The 21,413-nt window shown below is 41.3% G+C and overlaps 1 protein-coding gene and 1 long non-coding RNA gene across 12 annotated transcripts in view; one reads left to right on the forward strand and one right to left on the reverse strand.

Moving 5' to 3' along the window:
- RAD51B (RAD51 paralog B) overlaps positions 1 to 21,413 on the reverse strand; it is a 439,031-nt gene that overhangs the window by 123,733 nt on the left and 293,885 nt on the right. The gene's annotated exons all lie outside the window — the stretch shown is intronic.
- The window catches only part of LOC113980981, a 43,431-nt gene that overhangs the window by 13,007 nt on the left and 9,011 nt on the right, over positions 1 to 21,413 (forward strand). Inside the window, exon 2 of the long non-coding RNA XR_003538288.1 lies at positions 17,362 to 17,471. This is a non-coding gene — a long non-coding RNA (uncharacterized LOC113980981). The remainder of the gene's footprint in view (positions 1 to 17,361; positions 17,472 to 21,413) is intronic.

Below are 21,413 nucleotides of genomic sequence, written 5' to 3' on the forward strand. Positions count from 1 at the left end.
CAGGTCCTAAGGGACCCAACTCAGAAAAATGCCCTCCTTGATCTGCTGGTTGTCATAAGAGTGGATCTCGTGAGCAAAGTGGACATTGGTGGCTGTCTTCGCCACAGCAATCACGAAGTCATTGAGTTTAACATCTCTGTTGACAGGAGGAAAAGTGCCAGCAAATCCTCAACTCTGGTCATGAGGAGAGCAGACTTCAGGTTGCTCAGGGAATTACCCCTGGGAAAATGTTTTTGCAGATCTGGGGTCCATCAGTGCTGGTCACTTTTCAAACATCACCTCCTAAGTGCACAGGAGCAGGCAGTTCCCAAATGTTGGAAGTCAAGCAGGTGAGGCAGAAGGCCAGCTTGGCTGAGCAGGGATCTTCTCTTGGAAATAAGGCAAAAAAAAGGAAGGTGTATGCCCAGTGGAAGCAACGTCAAGTGACATGGGAAGAATACAAATATGCTGCTTGCTGCTGTAGGGAGAAAATTCATGTGGCCAAAGCTCAGCTGGAGTTGAAGCCGGCCAGAAATGTGGGGGATAATAAAAAGAGTTTTTTCAAACATATTAATGGCAATAGGCAGTATAGAAATATCATCAGCCCGTTACAGGGTGAGGATGGTCACCTCACAAACAGGGACAGAGACAAGGCAGAGGTGTTTAACGCTTTCTTTGCCTCTGTCTTCAACATGGATGATGGACCAAGAGGGTCTCAGTGCCCTGAGCTGGAGGATCATGACTGCGAGAATGACCAGTTCCCAGTTGACCCTGAAAATGTGCAGGATCTGCTGCTCAAGCTGGATCTTTACAAGTCTATGAGGCCTGATGGGATTCAACCCAGAATCCTCAAAGAGCCGCAGATGTCATCCCAAAACCTCTCTCAATGATTTTTGAGCAGTCTTGGGAATCCCGAGAGGTCCCAGCCAACTGGAAGCTGGTGAATGTTGTCTCGATTTTAAAGAAGAACAAGAAGGAGGATCCTGGAAACTACAGGCCTGTCAGTCTCACTTCAGTGCCCAGTAAAGTTATTTACTTTACAGGAGAGTATTCTGGGAGGTATTGAAAAACAACGCAGTCACTGCTTACAGCCAGGATGGCTTCAAGAGAGGAAAGTCCCATTTATCCAACGTGATTTCCTTTTATGACAAGGTATCCCACCCAGTTGATCAAGGGAAGTCAGTTAATGTAATCTTTTTGGATTTCAGTAAAGCTTTTGACACAGTCTCTCACAGGATCCTTCTGGACAAACTGTTCAGCCCACAGCTGGATAAACACATCATGAGCTGGGTGAGGAATTGGGTCGAGCACAGAGGGTAATAGTGAATGGGGTAACATCAGACTGGTGACCTGTCACTAGTGGGGTTCCACAGGGCGCTGTCTTAGGCCCTGTGCTCTTCAACATCTTCATAAATGACTTGGACACAGAACTGGAAGGCATACTAAACAAGTTTGCAGATGACACAAAACTGGGAGGACCTGTTAACTCCCTTGAAGGCAGGGAGGCCCTGCAGAGGGACCTCAACAAATTAGAGGGCTGGGCAAACACCAACCACATGAAGTTTAACAAAGACAAGTGATGGATTCTGCACCTGGGATGGGGCAATCCCGGATGTTCCTACACACTGGGGAATGAGATGCTGGAAAGCAGTGCATCGAAAGGGACCTGGGGGTTCTGGTCAACGGGAAGTTGAATATGAGTCAGCAGTGCCCTGGCAGCCAGGAGGGCCAACCGTGTCCTGAGGGAATCAGGCAAAGCATCGCCAGCCCGTCGAGGGAGGGGATTGTTTCCCTCTCTGCTCTGCACTGGGGCGGCCTCACCTTGAATATTGTGTGCAGTTTTGGGCACCACAATATAAGAAAGATATTAAGCTCTTAGAGAGTGTCCAAAGGAGGGCAATGAAGATGGTGAAGGGCCTTGAGGGGAAGCTGTATGAGGAGTGGCTGAGGTCACTTGGTTTCTTCAGCCTGGAGAAGAGGAGACTGAGGGGAGACCTCATTACAGTCTACAACTCCTTGTGAGGGGAAGAGGAGGGACAGGCAGTGATCTCTTCTCCGTGGTGACCAGTGATGGGACCAGAGGGAATGGTCTGAAGTTGTGTCAGGGGAGGTTTAGGTTGGATATTAGAAAGAGGTTCTTCACCCAGAGGGTGGTTGGGCACTGGAACAGGCTCCCCAGGGAAGTGGTCACAGCACCAAGCCTGACAGAGTTCAAGAAGCATTTGAACAATGCTCTCAGGCACCTGGTGTGACTTTTGGGTATGCTCTTGTGCAGAGCAGGAGTGGGACTCGATGGGTCCCTCCCAACTTGGTATATTCTGTGGTTCTGTGAGGAAGACCAAGCTACACAAAGGAATGCCTATATCCATGATTAAAATGGAGCTAGGGGCAGCAGTTAGCCATGCCAGACAGCACTACACAAGAGCTTAGGAAAAACATGAAAAACAATTTTCCTTTTCTAATGGTCAACAATACCTTACGGGTATGTCCATGCAGAGTTGGAATGTCTGGACCCAGGTTTCAAAAATGTGGAACCATCCAAGCATTTTGCTTGGCCTGACAAAGGAGAGGAAGGAGTGCATGTGGTTGCCTTGCCCTTACCACACTCCCTAACATGTCCTGTAATGTGTCCTGCACGAACAAAATTCTTACTTCAAATAATGGAGCATTACCTGAATAGTCATCCCTCAGTCTGCACACAGCAGCTGGCTGTATTCTCAAGCATTTAGAAATTTGCCATCCCTATTTAATTGAAACAGCAGGAGAATTTATGGAAGCAAAACTAAGTTCCCGTAACTGATAACTGAGAGATTAACTTCTGGAAGGAATGCCTTCAGATCACATATGATCAGGACTGTGGTTTAATTTCTTCTCTATCCATGTAGTACTGACTAAAACAGTGCTAATGATAGAAAAAAGAAGAAAAGGAAATAAAAAGAACATATTGGCCTATTGGCCTCTGCCATCTGAAATATGATCTAAAGAGGTCACTGTAGCAGCCCCAAAAAATCCAGCTGCCCAAGGAATTTCTTACTGATTAACAATTCCTACTGGCATCAGAAAGAAAGAGTCCAGGAAAAACAAAGCTGCTCCAGCATGTTTTAAAACAAAACAAAACAAAACAAATCCCACAAAACTCCCACAGGCTCTTGTTTTCATTAAGCCAAGTGCCACTGACTTCTGCAGACCTCAACCAAGATCATTAATGGTTGAACTTGGACTACCTTTATGAGACCACCATACGAGACTCGTATTCACTCTTCACAGTAATTTTAAATTCTGTTTTCAATTCACGCTAACCTCTTACCTCCCCAGAAGCATTTATGAAACACTGGTATTAAACTGAGACTATAGCCCTTCACATTCAATGTGATATAATATGTCAGGGGATGGGTGAAACCTCAAAGGGGGCAGTGCAGTGAGGCACTGCTTCTGCAGGTTCCACTGCCCAATCTAGAGGCCCAAGGTAGCTCAGTGACTTTGAAGAGTTGCTTTTTCATGGCAGGGCTATGTTACTCCATTGCATTATTTAGAATTAGACCTTGTTAAATGCTGTTTCTTTGGCAGTTTTAGCCCAGAACTGACCACGGAAATATCCTTTTTTGCTCATATGAAAAGGACTTTGCTTTATGAATGAGGCACACTAGCCACAGCAATAAGGAGAGTGTGGAGCAAACAGTAAACATTGGTCTTCAATGCTGTCATATTAACACTAAATTCAGTTTAAAAAAACAAATGAGAGAAACATATGGTAAGATAGCTAAGAACGCTGATACTTCTGAGGAGGGGAGCAAGACGAGTCATTTGTAAAAATGGTAGAAACCCTGTCTGTAACTTCAGCAACGTTCAATTTCTGTATTTAAAAGAGTCCTCTGAGGCTGCAGCTTTCACAGGGAGCATGGGAAAATAAACTCATTGTGTCTGAAGGCCTTGAAAGGGAAAGGAGGCTTGAGGCAGGATGGGAGGAGGGGAAGAGCTAGAGCCCAGCTTGAAAACGCATGGAGAGAAATCAAAAACAAAGATGTACCTACCCCCCAACATGCACACACACACACAGAGGCAGGCCCTAAACTCTGACTGAACTCTGAAATTGGAGACCAAGCTGCTTCGGGAGCCACTGCTAACTTTTCTTCTTCTCTCCTTTTTTTTTTTTGGTGGGTGGTTTTTTTTGTGTTTGTTTTTTTTTTTCTTTTGGTGCTTTTTTGTTTTGTTTTCAATTACCTTCCTAAGAAGGAAAAGAAAATCAGTAAAGTTGTGTGCGTGTGTGTGCATATGTGTCTCCTGGGCAGCTTAGGAAGAGCGAGTTGTCAAAGGCCCAGCCCAGGATCTGTATTTCTTGTTTCTGGGGAGGATTTTATAAATATTTTGGAGGTTGCGTGGGGTTGAAGGTGGGGTGGGAGGGATGGGGGGGCTGCAGGAGGGAGGCTAGATAACTTTTGGGCCCACACAGCACAGAAGTTTTGAAAGCCTGCTTTTGATTAGCATTGCCTAGCAACCAACTCATCTGCTGCAAATCTCATCACGCCCCTGCAAAGCATCCACGGCATGCTAATCTTTTCATTTGATAGAAAAGCTGCTGTAATCTTTCTTCCTTTTCCTTTCTAAAAAAGCAGACAATAATAATAATGATGATAAAAAAAGATTTCATTCCTCCTCCTCCCCCTGCCCTGCACCCCCCCAGTGCTCTTGTTGATCCAACACTTTGCTGAGTTCCCATGGATGACCTACATGTGTGTGTTCTGGCAGACAAGTCCCAGCTGCAAAGGCAAGCTTGGGTTGGTTTTTGCTTTCTGTGTTGTGTGTGCTGGAAAGGGAGGGCGGCAAGGGGGAGGATTTTTCTGGCTGGGAGCTGAGAAAGGAAGGAGGCAGGCAAGGCTATAGCACTCAGAGTCCAAATGGCTTAAATGAAATGTCTGGCTTCAGATACTGTAACTGAAGCCTCCCCAGCAGACAGAGAAGAACTGGTTTGTTCTGGTGTGTGCGCATGCATGCTTATGCATGTTTCTGTGTGCTTGCACAAGTCCAAGTTCTCACTATATCTGCAGGAGAAGAGCGAGTCTTGCTTTGTTGCTGATGAATTCTGTGTCCAGCCAGCTGCAAACAAGCCATGTTCTGGAATCTCCTTGGGCTTTGTCTGTGTTTTCACTCTGAAAATATCATGCCTAAGGGTAGGGGAAGTGGTTTGGACAAAATAAGACTCGACCTGAGCATCTGCCCAGAACTGAAACCAAACGTTTGTCTCCCCGAATTTTTGGCTTTTGATAAAGCTCAGATAATTTTTCTTGCCACCTGGCCATTTCCAAGCATGTCTGTGCTTTATGGTTCCACACAGATGCACTAATCTATCATGAAACAGGCCAAGCATGCAGCTTCTAAGCTGGTGAGAAGCAGGAGCAGGAAAACATACAGAAAAACACATTTTCAAATATCCAGCCGCATTTTTACAGGCACACGTCCCAATCAGCAAGGTTTGTGCTACCCTGCCCTTTGTCCTTTCCTCAGTCTCCTTCCCCTCTTTCTAGTCTCCATATTTTTTTTTCCTTTTTAATACTTTTAAGTACTCCTAAGGATGTCTTGTCCTCCCCACTCAAAAAGAAGTCAACTCCTCCAAAGTGCAACCCTGGGGGCATTTCACATTCTGCTTAACAACCTATCCTCTTTCCTGCTCCTTGAACCTGTGAACTTTGAACATAATACACCTCACTCCTACCCACACGTGATGATTGAGAGCAGACTCCTTTACAAAGATGTTTCCTTTTCTCCTCTACAGCATAATGCTGGAAGCATTCCCACTAGTGAGGTGCTATAAAGATGACTGCAGGATCACAAGGCCCCAAAGCAAAGATTAAGTCCCTCTGGTCAATAATCTTACACCTAAGGAAATGACAATGCAGCCATTGTGTAATAGATCAGGCAGAGATACTAACAATTTCCTAAGAAATCCAGGCTAAAACAGGAGCAATATGAGGCCTGAGAAGCAGTAAATGTTATGTAAAGTTGAAAAGGACACTAAGTTTGTGGAAGGTGTTTCAGGGTCACGCTGCTTTGCATTCTTAAGCAATACACAGTGAACGACCAATTTTCAGGCCTACTCCTACAAAGTCCTAAAGGATAGCTAGGCCCAGTAACAAAACTTATGACAGCGTAGCTGAAAGAATGGCTGTAAGGCCACAGCAAAGGACAGTGAGGAAATTCAACCAAATCTCATCTTGAACCTCTTGCAACCACTTCAAAAGGTTTCATGGAGCAGAGTGCCCACAAGCCAACGCAATGAGACCCTTCATGTGCCATTTACGGCACTTGACAGGGAAGAATTGCCAGGTTTTGAAAAGCACATCCACCCACTCTCTCTTATCTTCTAAACAACTCCAGTCCTACCAGCTTCAGCACTCTGTGCTGCAAACGCTTTTAGAGTCATCAATCAGGTAAAAACCCTTTTCCCTATGCACACACTGGGCTCAAAACCATTATGGGTTGGCTCTGCTCCCACAGCCAGCTGGAGACAGAGGTGCTTTAAACGCATTCAACGGGAAATGAAATAAAAACCCCACCTTAGCTGGTTTTTAATTAAAAAAAATCTCAAGCCTCATTGGTTCTCAGGAAAACATAGAGTTGGCTCATGTTTAAAGTGATACTATGAAATAAAATTAGTATTTTAACAAATTCCTTTCTCTACGTAAGAAGGAGCTCTAACAAAATGGCTGGTGACCCTAAAAATAAGATTTTTGATCACTGGAAGGCAGGTATTTCAGACTCAAAAGAAGACTGAATTTGGCTACTAATTGCCTTCTCTTGCTAGGAATTTGCACCTATCTTTTCATAGACCTAAATTTCTTTGAAATCAACTCTAGGCCATTCCAGCGACAGTCAGCTCTGTTAGGCTGGATAAAAAGTAACAGATAGCAAAGCAATTTCACCAGATGGCAGAGAGCAGCAAGTGAGGAACTGAATGCCACTTACCCACATGGCAGATAATTTGCTATGAACTGCCATCACTGTAGAGACAGAAGAAGATAGATTGTTGTGAGTGGAAAATGAACTGGAATGGAGACAAGATTCCTCAGTTCAGACGAAACAGTGATTATCATAATTTTTCTGTAGAGTCCCAGAGAGTAGAAATTAAATATGTGACAAGTGTCAGGCCTCTGTTGTCCTTGATGAACTTATAAGCAGGTTTCAAATATCCCAGCCCAAGCAGCATTCTCATTAGCAAAATGAGTTGAGAAGCCAAAACCTGAATGAACATCCCTCAGATTCGCAGATGATGAGTGAGGACTTAAAGGTTGTAACATATAGTAGTTTTTTGTGGGTTTTTTTTAAATTTTTGTCAACTTAAAGGTACGGAAACAAAATTGCAAGCTCCTCTTGGTAACGCTGAATTCAGGTTTATGGATCTATGTTCCTCACAGCCTCTACTGGAGAAAAAATTCTTTATCAAAGAACAGTAGCAACTTATCTGTAATGATCCATTCTTGGGAAAGACTCAGGGCTAAGCAAACAATAGATTGTTATATGTATCAACCTTTTTTTTTTTTTTAACTCTAGCAAGTTGCAACAACTTCTCTCTAAGATTTATTTTTGTCTTATAGCAGTCATGTTCTTACAGTATTAACAAAATGACAGCTCCCAATGAACAGCGCATAGAAGGCTTACAGTATTGGACATGGCTGAGAAATGCCAGCTTTCATGATGTTCTGCAGTTCAAAAGTGAGGAAAGTTTGTCACTTTGGCAGAATATTAGCTGAGGGAAAGAAAAATGTGTGAAGGCAGTTAAATAAGGTTACACAGGTGCTGCTGCTTCAGACTGTGGAAAAAAATAAATTAAAATACATGTGAAAGAAAATAATCTCTCTAATGTTTGAGTCTTCTTACTGCAGGGATAAAACCACAAGTCTGCTTTAGGAGTGCTGCCCTTCTTTAACTAGCCAAACATCACACCGACATTCTTTGGTGACTTGTGGTTTGGAGAGATGGCCATATGTAAAGCTGAGGTCTATGCACTTCTTAGAACCAGAAACTATTTGTGTATGTTCTGGTAAACTCTGAGATGCAATCAAGCCAAAGACAATTCTAAATGCTAATAGAACTTAATTTCACGATAAATTTTATAGTCTCCTAAGACAATTTTATCATTTCAGGCTACTCTTTACCCCTCACAAATCAACAGATAGTTTCCAGTTTTAGGGGGGAAATGAGAAGGGTTTAAATGCTGCCAGTATCAAAACACAGCATTTCAGAATAGCCAGAGATTGAAGCAAGTTCTGTGATTGCTAGAAATACGTCAAACTCAAATTACACTCATAAGCGCTCCAAAAGTTTAAAGAAATTGAGGGAAAGAAACAAATGTGGTTATCACCAAAGTAAAAAGATGACCTTATCATGAACTCGTTTGTACTGAAGAAGTAGATATAATTTTACCAAAGAGTTCTTTAAAATTTAAATTGTTATTTATATAGAATTCTTGCCTTGTAGTTCACCCAAAGTCCCCTTGTTCTAGACAGAACGACTGAACTGCTTTCTTTAGACGATTCACAAATGAGATGCCTTTAATGTTTTTACAGAATAGACATCAGGGTTTGGACTTGTTGCCATACATGGCATTTTCCCCCTAAATTTACTGAGATTCAGTTGTATTAGACATCAAATCCTAGAATCAGAATACCAGGTTTTGCATTAGCATTGTCAAACACCTATTAATTTAAAATGTCAAATTGCATTCCATCAAAGAAAAATGCTGGTATTTTTAGGGTTTGGATAGCTTTGGATCTAAGGTAAATACTTTTAATTTCTTGCACAAATAGGAAGCACAGCGTTCTTTCTAAAGATAAGAGGGAAATGAAGCAAATATCTTGTCAACCAATTGCTATGCAGCAGTGAAATAGAGAGATTCAAAAACTTCAGCATACATTTAAGGTCTGGAAATGAGTCCTTTTAAACTCTTATCTTCCTACATGGATCTCCTTTTATGCCACACCAATTTTAAACTTCATTGTGGCTGTCACTTCCACAGTCTTCTGCTTCAACAGTTTCCCAGTTCATCATTGTCCTGATTGTACTGCTCGCTGCTTTCCATTCCAGTTCCTTCAAGATGCCCAGAGGGGTATTGTGAAATGGGAGATACAGCTTAATTTCCCATGTCCTAATACTACCTTCCAGTGACCCAACAGTTCTTAAAGGTTAGAAAAAGGTTAGAAAAAGTTAGAAAATGGACTCAAGCTTGTGCTAGAACATGCTTAGAATAAGACTACTTGCGCAAATTTTCATGTGAAAATAAAACTTCTTTCCTTTTTTTCTCCTAACACCCCATTTACCCATACATAATGTGAATCTGTACTCAAAAATGGAGGCCACGGAGCTTTTTAGAAAAGAAGAATCGCTTTCAACACTTGTAAGACAATTACTTTCTTCCTAACTCAATAAAAACTTTTTGAAGAAACTTTACATCAAAACCATCCAGAAACAAGTCCCTTATATAAGCCTTTTTGGCTCAAATGCTATGGTAAATTTTAATTAGATGAAAACAGTATTTTATGATGGAAGATATAAGACAACTGCAACAATCATTGTGTAACTATCTCTGCACGCCCATCAATGATAAGGTGACAGCAATTCCAAATGTCCGAATGACCAAACACATTGAAAACAAACTTAAACTCCTTAACAGATCACTTAGGATACATCGATATACCCAGATGCTTCCTGCTCCCTGGATAACGGGCAATTCCATGCTTATATCTGCACTGGTCTTAACCCATGGACTTCCTTTGGAGGACACTACCTGGGCTTTCATGTGTCTGCAATGCCTTGGTTGTAAATGCTTTCTGGTATTGCTTTCTGGTGCAATTGTGCATGCTTGTGTGCTTACAAACACAGCCATCCATTAACTCCTTATCACCCTCCTTTGCCAGGGATTACTCAATAGATAGAGAAAACACAGCAAAACCAAACCAGGATTACCTGATCCAAGTTTTTCATTCTGTTCTGCCTGCAAATTAGTGTTGCTGAAAAATAAAAAGTCTAAGAATGTTGTGATTGGGAGCTCTCTAATATCCATGTGATGGATGAACAGCAGCACAAGCTTCCTCACTGTCTGCCAGTTCATAGTCACTGAATCAGGCAGAGGAAGCCTAAGGACAGGAACGAGGTATGGGCTCTGACCATTCACTCTGGGACTTCTCCGCTGACATCAACGACAAAGGTTCCAGGTGGTTTTCCCTAGCTGACCTCAAGTTGGACCACTGACTCTTACCAAGAAGACTAAAGATAAGAAGAAGGAGTAAAGTACTAGGTCCCATCCTAGATGAGTATGCTGCTCCAAAGTTTTGTATGTCAACACAGAGTGAGGATCCCTTATGTAGGGAATCAAGGTGATCAACTGCTCTCTGCTGCAAGGGAAAAGAAACAGACTACAGCAAAGGGAACTCTAACCCCTGTTCTTGCTAGAGACTTCTGAAAGGCAAATGCCTTCAAACTGTCAGTGACTGTTAGAGACAAAGTAGGCCCAATCTTATAGAGCCAAATGTCTAATACTGTAGGTCTGTAGACTTACACTACTCTACTGAAATCGAACTCTTCATGACGTTAAACTGCCTATAAAGCAATTAACTTAGACGCTCTTTCCAGTGGTTTTAAGAATATATATTCCTTCATCTTCATGGAAGGTCCTAGCTGCATGGGGAATTGCATTTGTAAGTCAGCTATGAAACACAGGCCACCAAACTGTCCTGGAAACAGCAGCAGCCAGCAGACTCTTATGTAACTGAAAAGCTTAGAGGAACTGATGTACGATTATCTAAAGATGCAGTTCCATGGGACCTTCAACCAGTCTCAGCTGAGTGGCCTAAAAAAATCCCCCAGGATTGTTTTTCAGCCAGTTTAAGCCAGTTCATGCAACTATTCAGGTCAGAAAAGTGCCAATACCAGAGCAACAGAAGAAGAGGGGAACACATAGCTGGGAGCTGAGGGAGTAGGAGCACAGCAGACTGAGCAGTTTAAACTGCTGTGGAGCTGAACCTTGGGAAAACACAGAAAGAAACTATTTGATCCACTTTTCAGTCACTACTGAATGTAGCACATGAGCTCCTACATGTTCCTTCTTAATGCTAAAGTGCTTTTTCAGATATTTATAAAAGATCTTCCCTGATTATTATAGAGGTAACTGAGCTCTGCCCCACTTCCACTGAAGGTAATGGAAAGAAAACAGGCTGCTTTTGGTCAACAATGGGAAACCAAGCAAAGAGTGAAACTGAAAAGTAGCAGTGGAAAAATATTCTAGATTTAGAATTACGGACAGTAAAGAAATCACAAAGAGAAATGGCAAGTGGAGTACCTTTGGATTTCGAACTGAAACCTGCTCTATTGAATATTCTGCACTAACTGGGAAATGGAAACAATTTACAGTAGACAAATCTCATGATGTCTGACAACTTGAGTATTGGCACAGTAGTGAATAGAAGTTGATGCTCGTTGACTCGTAAATCAAATCAACTTTGAAGTCTTTCAAGGGGTAAAGTGTGAATAAGCCGCTTGAAGGGAATCTAGCTTGTATGCAAGTTAGCCAATGGGCAGATGCTTACTCTGCAAACAGCTGCCCTAGTCTGAGAGACTGCTGCCCTCCAGCTGCCTCTATCTGCCACCCTGCTCAGAGCTGCTGTCTCCCCAGCAGCTGGCAGAGCCACTGCTGTGAGCACTTCCAGGCAGGATTGGACACATCAGTTTAAGCAAGTGGTTTGAGCTAATGCACCTTTACACTACACCCCAAAATGTACTGGGGAGTACGTACACAACCCCCATCCATGGCCAAGCAGTTGAAGGTGGCCAACACAGGACTGTGGTAACTGGGCTCAGCAATACCTTCCCGCTGAGTCCAGAGGAAGAGGGTTGTCCGTAGGTTTTGACTTTGCTCTTGTTTACACAGGGAAATTACACTGCTTCAAGTAAATGCACAGTTTATATCCAATTTACTTAAACTATTGCAAACCCTTATGTAACCACTTAGTGAAACGCAGCTTAAACAGAGAATGAACATGGGTGTGGCACAAGTTCCAGTAAACCTGTTAAACTTACTTAAATTAAACCAGTAGGATTTCCAGCTGTTAACAAATTCTGTGCAACTCCATAAGGGCAAATTCTTCCATTATGTCCATACTCATGCAGGAGTAAACTTGTATGCAGTAGGACTAAATAAGTTCAGAATTTGGCTCTGCACTAAGCACAAACCAAGTTTTAAATTGTAATCAATCCTAAGCACCAAATCACAGCAAACCTGAAATTCCTTTACTGTTATTCCCAGGGTAACACACCACCTGAAATGTGGAAAATATGAAGCTCTCCATCCTCATGATCACTGTACCTATTTTCCTCAGGCTCAGGCTTTGCAAAACAATTAGAAAGTACCATGGTCTCCCAGTACTTGAAAGAGTAGAGGCCTTGTAAATCTCAATATCCTGCCTGTCCAAAAGAATGGAGCAGAGCTGGCTTTGAGTATGGGGGAGGAGAAAGGAAGTGTTCGTAAGCCTGAATGCAATCAGTGCATACAGTAGGTCTAATTCTTGTCCTATCAGCCTTGACGCAATGTGTCCTTTTCTTTCAGCTATTTTAGATAAACAGGAAAAGAAAAGGAAAAAAAACAGTGCTGGAAAAAATACAAGTCAGTTTAAAAAGAAAATGTTATTGTCAAATGTTCTAATAGTGGTTTCAAACAACAGTGAGTACAGTATGTCATATGAAAAACAGTGTTATTGGTATGACAGTCAATCATACCAAAACCAGAAAAAAAAGAGAGACTTTTTTTAAAAATGATGCTGCAATAAGAATAACTAGTGATTTTGAGCATTAAGCATTACAGCTTACGAGTAACAAAACCTGAAAAGTGGAAACCAGCACAAGTGGTATTATTCTTACATCCATTTTTCTGACAGGGAAGGTTCTTTACAGATACTTAAAGTGGTTTGCTGTGGTTTGCAAATAATCGTAGAGTGTACCTATGCTACTGCCTAGCAAAGCCATGAATAGCACTACCTTCCTCTAGCCATTACATTATTCCAAGAAGTATTCTTTCATTAATGCTTCATACAGAAAAAAATCCAAAAAACAGGTGAAAACTAGTTACACAGTAGGAATAATCTGGTTTGGCACTCAATACTACTTCTAGAAGCCAAGTCAACTTTCTGGTGTGAATGTGGGAGTGTTAACACCACTGAAAAGGCTTATTCTACAACTGAAGACTATAAAATATAGTCTTTCACAATGATTTTTGTGCAGAAATCTATGAAAGAAGACATAGGTTATGACAGCAGACCCTCTCAATTAACAAATGTTGTACTTCTAAATTTTGTTTATAAAGACATTGGACCTAGTAAGCCAAATCATTAGTGATGGGCATAGCTTCAAAGAAATCAGTGCAACTCAGTGACGTGATGAGAAAATTTGACTCAGTTTAATTTCTTATTGGTGGGCTTTTATCATTTGTAGCATGGACATGAGGGATATGAAGGGACACATTCATCTGTTTAATTAATTTAACAAACCACACAGTATGATGCATTGTCACAATCAATTACCAGAAATATGGAAATTGATATCTTCAAAACATTCATAACTAATTATCCCACACATTTTCACAAAGTAGTTCAACGTTACTAACTACTCTGTGAAAATGTTCACCGATGTTATCCATTGTCATTCAACAAATCTAGAGCTGAGTAAATATTAAAAAGGAGCTTCTTGTTTCCACAAACACCTTCTACCCATTAGACTGTGCTGCTTATTCACACTCTTAAGGACTTAGCTGTGAGTAAGAACTGATGACTATTTTTATCTCTGTTACTCATCAAAAATCCCTTTATTCAGTGAATGGGCTGTATGTAATGGGCTTCCATTCCAGTTCTTAGAGCATGTCTGTTCACAATACAAAAACCACCCTTACTAAAATTGCTCTTAAATGAGTCTCTAGAAGTGTTATGGATGGACTAGACAACACTGACAATACTCTCCTTTGACCCCATTCTAGTTCTTCTGCAGAACAGATTGTCATCATGGCTAGGCTTCGCGAATGAAGATTTGGGTAAGACTGTAACACACTACTAAATTTAAGAGAAAAAAGATGCTCTGAAAGACATCCTGGAGGATGCAGAGTTGCTAATGAAGAGTATGCCCTGGTCAGGTGACATGGTTCCAGTTCTCTACTCATTCAGTCCCTCCACTCCCTGTGATGCTGTAAATGTCTCAGTCGTGCTCTATAACTGCCTGGGGTTGTTTGTTCGTCCATCTGTTCAAAAGTCAAGAGTCAATCAACGCTTTCATCTTCCTCATGCTCTACTATAGTAGGACTTTTTTCTTCACTCTCCCCATATAGCAGGGCATGATAGTTGACTTTCTCTACTTGCTGCCTCCTGCTGACATTTTTCTCTTGTACCTCTTGCTCTGCTTCTGCTTTCTTTCTTTTCTTTCCTTAAACCCAGTTGATAGGACTACCTTTCTGGGCTGTGCCCTTTGTCTGCAGGGGTAGTGAACCCTGATCCCTAGAGGAAGCCTCGAGCCCTAAAATTCAGGTCAAATAAGTTACCAGTTCTGTGAACTCAGTATTCTCTTTTTAAAATATTTTAAAAGGAGAAGTTGTTTGCAAAAGAACAAAAGACCAGAAAGGTTTATAACTCCTAACAGAAGCCATCTGCTTGAATGTAAAGCAGGGAATGTATTGGCATTTTCAGTTCAGGCCAGGACAGCTGGGATCAAGAATACCAGCCTGCAGGCTGTTGTTCAGACTTATCTTTCTGTTAACGAAACAGTTTTTGCAAGAGAAGTGTTATCGTATCCTTAAAAACAAACAAACTAACAAATACTTTCAGAAACCCCCAGCATATTCTTTTATGAAGCTGAACATTTTCCTCTCACACTCCTGAGAAAAAGGGCAGGCTACTCCAAAAAATACTGCTTGCCATTATAAATCAAACAGAGGAAAGAGAAATGAAGAGCTCATTCTGTAGGTGTTCTTTATTAATAACTTTTAACTAAAGTTATATATTAAAATATCCAACACTGATTTTCTACAAAAAAAAAAAACCAAAACAACAAACAATCCACCAAAACTCAAACCTGTGAATTTCAACCATTATGGGATTTTTTTGTTTCTCCTCTCTTAAAAATAACATGACCATGGCCCATTTTTCAAGCCAGATTTCAATCCTCTCCAGCCAGCTGTCAGGAAACCACAGAAGGTGCTTGAAAGAGCACAAGAAATGACTGGTTCTAATCTGAAGGAAAAAAAAAAGTTGGGGAACAAGGCAGCTACTTGTGGCAGAATGTTATTTTTTCTTCAGTCTCTGCCTGCATATTTTCACAACATGTGTACTCTGTTACCCCATCACTTCCCTCTTTTCCTTTGGTAAATATCTCTGCTTTGGAATAAAAGAAGGCCCAGGGGTGCTACTTGTAAGGACTGCACTTGCCTTGATATGTTTTTTTTGAACTGAACACATACAATGGACACATTTCAAACTTGGACCTTTGCCATCATACATGTTGCTTTTAGTCTAACTTTCTCAGATAATGGGTGGAGGTTAGAGGTAAGGAAGAGGCTGGGAGTGGGGTCATACACTCTATCCTTTACCAGATGTGGGATCTCATGGGAGCCAAGTGTGATAGCCCACACAAACCCCTCTAAGCACACAACATAATGGAGAGAGAGTGGAATGCAAACTGACTCTCTCCAAGCACTGATTGTTTGCAAAATCAAACACGAACCCCATGGAGAAATGGATGCCTAGGCCATACCTTTGCCATGCAGCTGCTTAGATTAAAAAAAGGTAGCATGATTAATAATTTATTTTTAAAAAGAAACAAATCTGTTTACAAGTTCTTTTTGAGGAAGAGAATCAATGAGAGGGAGATTTCTCCCCACTTTCACCCTGTACACTGCATGCCCAGTTAAATGACTGGGTTTCATATATTTGATTTAACCTGCTATTTGCAACCCAACAGATGGACTGAACTAGATTAGACATCTGTTCTAGAGAAGAATTAGAACAGAATTGGGACCTAGGAAACTCTGGATTAACACGGCTCAAAGACTAACCCACACCCAAATACTAACCCAGTTAAGAACACTGGGTAAGACACACTTTTCAACATCGTGCTCATGCATCAAATGGCAATGCAGCAACAGCTAGGGGAAGGACAAGAGATGGCAATGGGCTCACCCTGTGAACTTACATGCCAGGGTACTTCCAAGTGGCATGTGAATGAAGCCATGTGTACTAAGCAACTTGGAGATGGGAAGAGTTGCCAGTAGGGCTGAGGGTAGTGCTTGAGCAAAGTTAATTTGGGAACAAAACAAAGTATTGAGAGGTTCCTGAAAGGGCTAGGGAGGTCTGAAAGATTTGAGAATTCTCTGCATTACATAGTGTTGAGTCCAGCTCTGCAAAGTATTTTTCAACTTGTATTTTACATACATGGGACTGTATTTTCTAGAAGTTGTGGATTTCTTTATATATACAGACCTACCTGTGAAAACTGCAAGAGAGGTTAGGAATGCAATAAACTTCAGTTTTTTGCAGCTCCTTTACTAACCAACTGAACTAGCTACCCCATTTAAGTTTGGTTGTCAGGTTTTCATCTGCTACTAAGACGCAAACAGCTTTGGAGTAAAACACAGCAGTACTTTGTAGGAGCCAAGCAGTGTCACACAGCAGCAAAAGCCATATAAAGAAATCTAATAACATTATAGGAGGAGAATTAAGGTCCCATGTAAGAAAAATGAACATCACATACTCTTTGGCATGGAAGGGCTAACAGAGTTTTCTCCTACAGTATATGTGCTATCCTGTCAGTGATAAAGGATCCAGCTCTGTGCTGGGACAAATAGCTTCTTTTCTTGGTCTAGTGTAGCAGAAGTCTTCTGTCCCGTTGTTTTCTCTTGGAAAAAGAAAAGAGTTACTACAAAAAGGTGCAGAAAGCTGCCTAGAGCATGGGTAATTCAATCAATATCCCTGGCACAGCTGGTATCCTCTGGCACACACTGGGCAGCTTATCAGGCAAAATGACAGCAGGTCCAAAGCTCCATTTCAGATGCTGCTGTTGCTCAGCCCAGAAGTTGGGTAGCAGTCCTCACCATGCTAACTCTGCAGCAGAATACTTAATCTAAGAGGATATATAAGAAAGGAAAAGGTGTAAGACCTGTCAAATGACAAAACCTTGTAATATGATACTAGCAATGAAATGTGTGCAAGAAAATAGAGCAATACCACAGACAGCTAAAGAAAGGTGTTGCCATGACCTGGTAACTTCAGATAAAGTGATATGGGCCCTGCTGCTGCATGTCCCATAAAGGAAGAGGGGGCTCACATATACAACTCTTCACTAGCTCCTTTCTCTCTTTTACAGTTTCAACTCAAGTAATGCCACCTTGTGAAGAGGCAGAACTCCAGGGTCATCTAATGAAGCTCTGAAATCCACTGCTGCCTACTGGGGCACCAAGATTTCAAGACATTAAAGTTAAAATAATTCCCAGTAGGTCTCCTACTAACATTTTAATGTGTCTGTACCAAGTGGTATTTTCACAACATTCCCTTCCTTTCTCCTTTGACTGGATAAAGAGTTAGGAGGAAAAAAAATGTACCTGTGAATACTGATGTGCAGGGAGGCCTCGTAAATTCGCTTCCCGTCAGTTCAACAAATGAGGTCCCCCTGGGAAGCTCTGAGAGAGAGCCTTCTCACAACAGCCTGATTATCAAAAGTTTCTTCTGTCTTGAAATACTCTAACCTCACAGGGACAAGCATCATAATATTATGAAAGTATCATAATAGCTTGAGCACTGTAAATTACTTTCGTAACTTGGGATGCGTGAGGCACATTTCCAGCAGGCTGGTTCCCAGCGATGCTGTTTGCATCTCTGTATCACTTGAGAATTACCCCAAGCCCAAAAGATTCATGTGCTGTACAAATTCAATTTCAGAATAGAAATGTGATTCTCCATATATTGGATTTCAGGTAGTCACTGCATCCATCAAAAGTCCAGTAAGCTAGCTTTATCACTGCCTTCTTCTCTTCAGAAATATAATACGTGTTATCTGTTACAGTCCTACCCAGTATTTCAAAAATTTTCTAGAAATAAGCTGTTCTTCAGGGATTGCCATAAGTCTACAGTACTTCAGTATTGATGGCATTTCTGTCAACTTACAGATCTGCCCTTCACAGTTTTCTGTCCTGGATCTTTTCCATTTTTGTCGTTTACAGATCCATCCATGTTTTGCAGCTATCTCTGTGTGAAGGCATTCTACATAATAATCTGAGAAGTTATCTCCTGCTTTCTTTCCAGTCTCCCTAGAGTTTCTGGGGCAGCGCTTTTGTATGTTGGTACACAAAGCTAACCTCACATGTATCCTTCTCCTAACGCTAAAAAAGAAACTGCCTTACAACCATGTTTCAGTTCAGTTGTAACGTTAAAACTCCAAACTCTAAGAAACCAGAATGAACTAGTGTAAATCAAACAGTGCTCTTACCACTTAGACCCGCCCTGCAACCCTTTGCAATCAGGGAATCTAAAATTACCATATTTACAGCATCTGCAGCAGAGCCAAGTACAAAACAAGATGAATAGCCGTGACGCACAAGGCAGAGTGTAGAAGTATGCAGCTGGGCCTGCAAACAATATAGGCACTCGGCACTGAAGTCCATCTAATACTTTTCACAGATCAGAGTGACTAAAAGGGGAAGGAGGGGGAGGGAGGAGAAGAGAAATTCCAGGAAGATGAGTGAAAACACAGCAGAAGTCCCAGGCTGCTTCACTAATGGGTAATTGAAATGACTCACAAAAGGTCTAATAGAGAATTCAATTAATTAGGGACATGACTGGGCAGGGAGGAGGAGGAAAAGAAAAGAGTGCCAGTGATACAAGAAAATCACTCCTTTCCATTTACTTAAAAAAGGGTCTGGAAGAAAACCTGAAGGTAAAAAAAAGCCAAGTTTTTCAAGGCAGGGCCTCTACCCTTTCTTATGCACAGAAGAAGCCCACAGTTGAACCACCCTGGCTTCATGGGATGAGAAAAGGACAAATAAGCAGATTCCTACTGCCTGTCTTCCTTTCCCTAGATTTCTAAAGAAAAGGAACAAAAAAAAAAAATTTTATATATTTAATACATCACCAGTAAGGCAACTAGTAAGAAGAAACTATGAGGACAAGACAGAGGAATGATGCAGAATAGATTAATACGATGCTGCTAATAGCATCCCCATCTTCATAACACCGCTACTTATTCCATGTGACAATGAGGGGAGGGCGATAGGAAGCTGTAGGAAGCTGTAAAAATGAAAAATACATGGGGACATATGAAGGAAAAAAATGTAATGCAAGAAAGGGAGAGCAGTAGGAATGGGGAGATGAAGGAATGGAAGCAACATGAGGAGGGAGAGGAAAAAATGGAAAAGGAGTGGATGGAGGGAAGAAGAGGGGAAATGGGGAAGGTCATGGGTGAGAGGACCAGGAGGGGGAAAACCTGAAAAGGAGGAGAAGAGCAGATGGAGGAATGGTCAGGGAAAGAATGAGAAGTTTCACAATCAGTCAGCGGTTAGAACTTGCTGTGATGGGTAATTGGGAACAGCAGTGTTGATTCAGTGACCATCTATTGACAAATACTGCTTCTGATTAAGCCTCAGAGACTAAATTTACACTAGTGCTAGTTTAGAAGTCTCCACGAATATGTGACCCAAACTTGCAGGCCCACAACTGGTCATTCCATCCCAGGATGGAAAGTGGGAAAGTGGGATCTGCAGCCTTTCACAATAAAGTTACCATAGCTTGAAACGTAGCTCTTGTTAATTCTGACTTGGAGCTGTTATTGCCAGGCTGGCTGTTAAATAGCTTTACAAAAGAAACTCACAGTCATTGTTTACCTTCGTGAATCATGAAGAGAGCTAACAAAAAGCACTTCTTGGGCCTATCGGGTTCAGCACTGAATACCCTCAGAAGGCTTAGATATGCTCTCACGCTCAAGGATCTATCACTGTGAAAGGTTGGCAAAGTTTGCAATATACTGCATGTTTGGGCAATTAGTTGAGTATTTCTGTTCCCAGGGTTGCCAATCTAACATCTTAGCATGAAAACATATAAATCAAACTATATACCTCTGCCAGTGAACAGACCGTTAATGTCAGCCCGACTATCAAATGACTTCCAGAAAAGCAAAAGATTTTTTATAAGCTTTATATTTACAGTAATAAAGAAGATACAACACTGCCCAAGAAAACAATTTTCAGGCAGTCGAGACATACTGGACCAGAAGGAAAAATATACTGTTTAGGTAACAAGAACCAGTATGATACAAATATCTTCATACTACTGTAAATACACTTGTGTCTAGATACATAAATTGCACTACCATAACAAAATCCTGGCTTTCACATTGTTTTAAGGTAGATTCATGCAAAAATGAGTATGCAGAAATCCCCAGCTGATTCAGAATTGACCTTCCAACATGACTAAGGAGTATTATGCTGCTGCAGGAATCATTTTTCAGAAGTATAAAGTGGAAATTCAAATTCCTTTGGGCTGGTTTAAAAAGTAGCCCCTAGAAATTTTGTGAAGATATTATTGTTGGTGCTCCAGACAAATGTAAACATATTCTAGTTTCAACCAACTTGGTTGGTATTTTCTAAGGAAAGGACTACAAACTGTGGGCGTTAAGAGCCTAGGTGCCTATGCAACAATGCTATTGTCATACAAGAATTACAATACAGCTATAAAATGTCAGTTAAGTCAGGCAGCCTCAAAAGTAAATTCAAGCTGGGTAGCCAAAGCACTTGACACAGTACTTTTTTGGCTTCAAAGCTCCATTCTTTTCAAATTCTCTAACATGTCAGATGAAACAGACAGTACAATGTGCTCTGAAGGTCATCAGTTTCTAGCCAAAGCGCCTCCAAAATTTAGCAGGTCCTTGGTTTCATTGCCAATATAATTTTGTCCTTTTACTGAGCCTTCATCAAGTTAAACTCAAGAGAACTACAGGCTAGGTCAACATGTATCTTGAGGCTATCTGGGTTCTGTTAAGCCAGGCTGACGCATTTTGTCCAGACCCTCCTCTCCTTCTCTTCAAAACACTCATCAGAAAATTTAAAAAATCCCCTCTCTTCTACAGAATTTAAATAATTAGAAAAAATTCTTTTAATCTCTCTAATTATGTACCATCCTGTATTTAGTCAGTTGACAGCACTAAAGAATGATTTTTCTGTATTCCACAATGTCATCCCTCCTCCCTGGATCTATTCAAAGCCTCTTGTACATATTTAATCACTCCTAGCTAGGCCTGGCTAATGAAATGCAGGGCCTTGCCCTGACCTGACCTTGCTATTTCTATTTTGGCTCAGCACATCCTCTGCTAGTTGGGTAAAAAAAAAAAAAGTTCTTTCTTTCTCTTGGACTTAAAGATCCTGTTACTGG

Source organism: Neopelma chrysocephalum, unplaced genomic scaffold (assembly GCF_003984885.1).
Source record: "Neopelma chrysocephalum unplaced genomic scaffold, ASM398488v2 Primary Assembly neopelma1_24, whole genome shotgun sequence".
Lineage (NCBI taxonomy): Eukaryota > Metazoa > Chordata > Aves > Passeriformes > Pipridae > Neopelma > Neopelma chrysocephalum.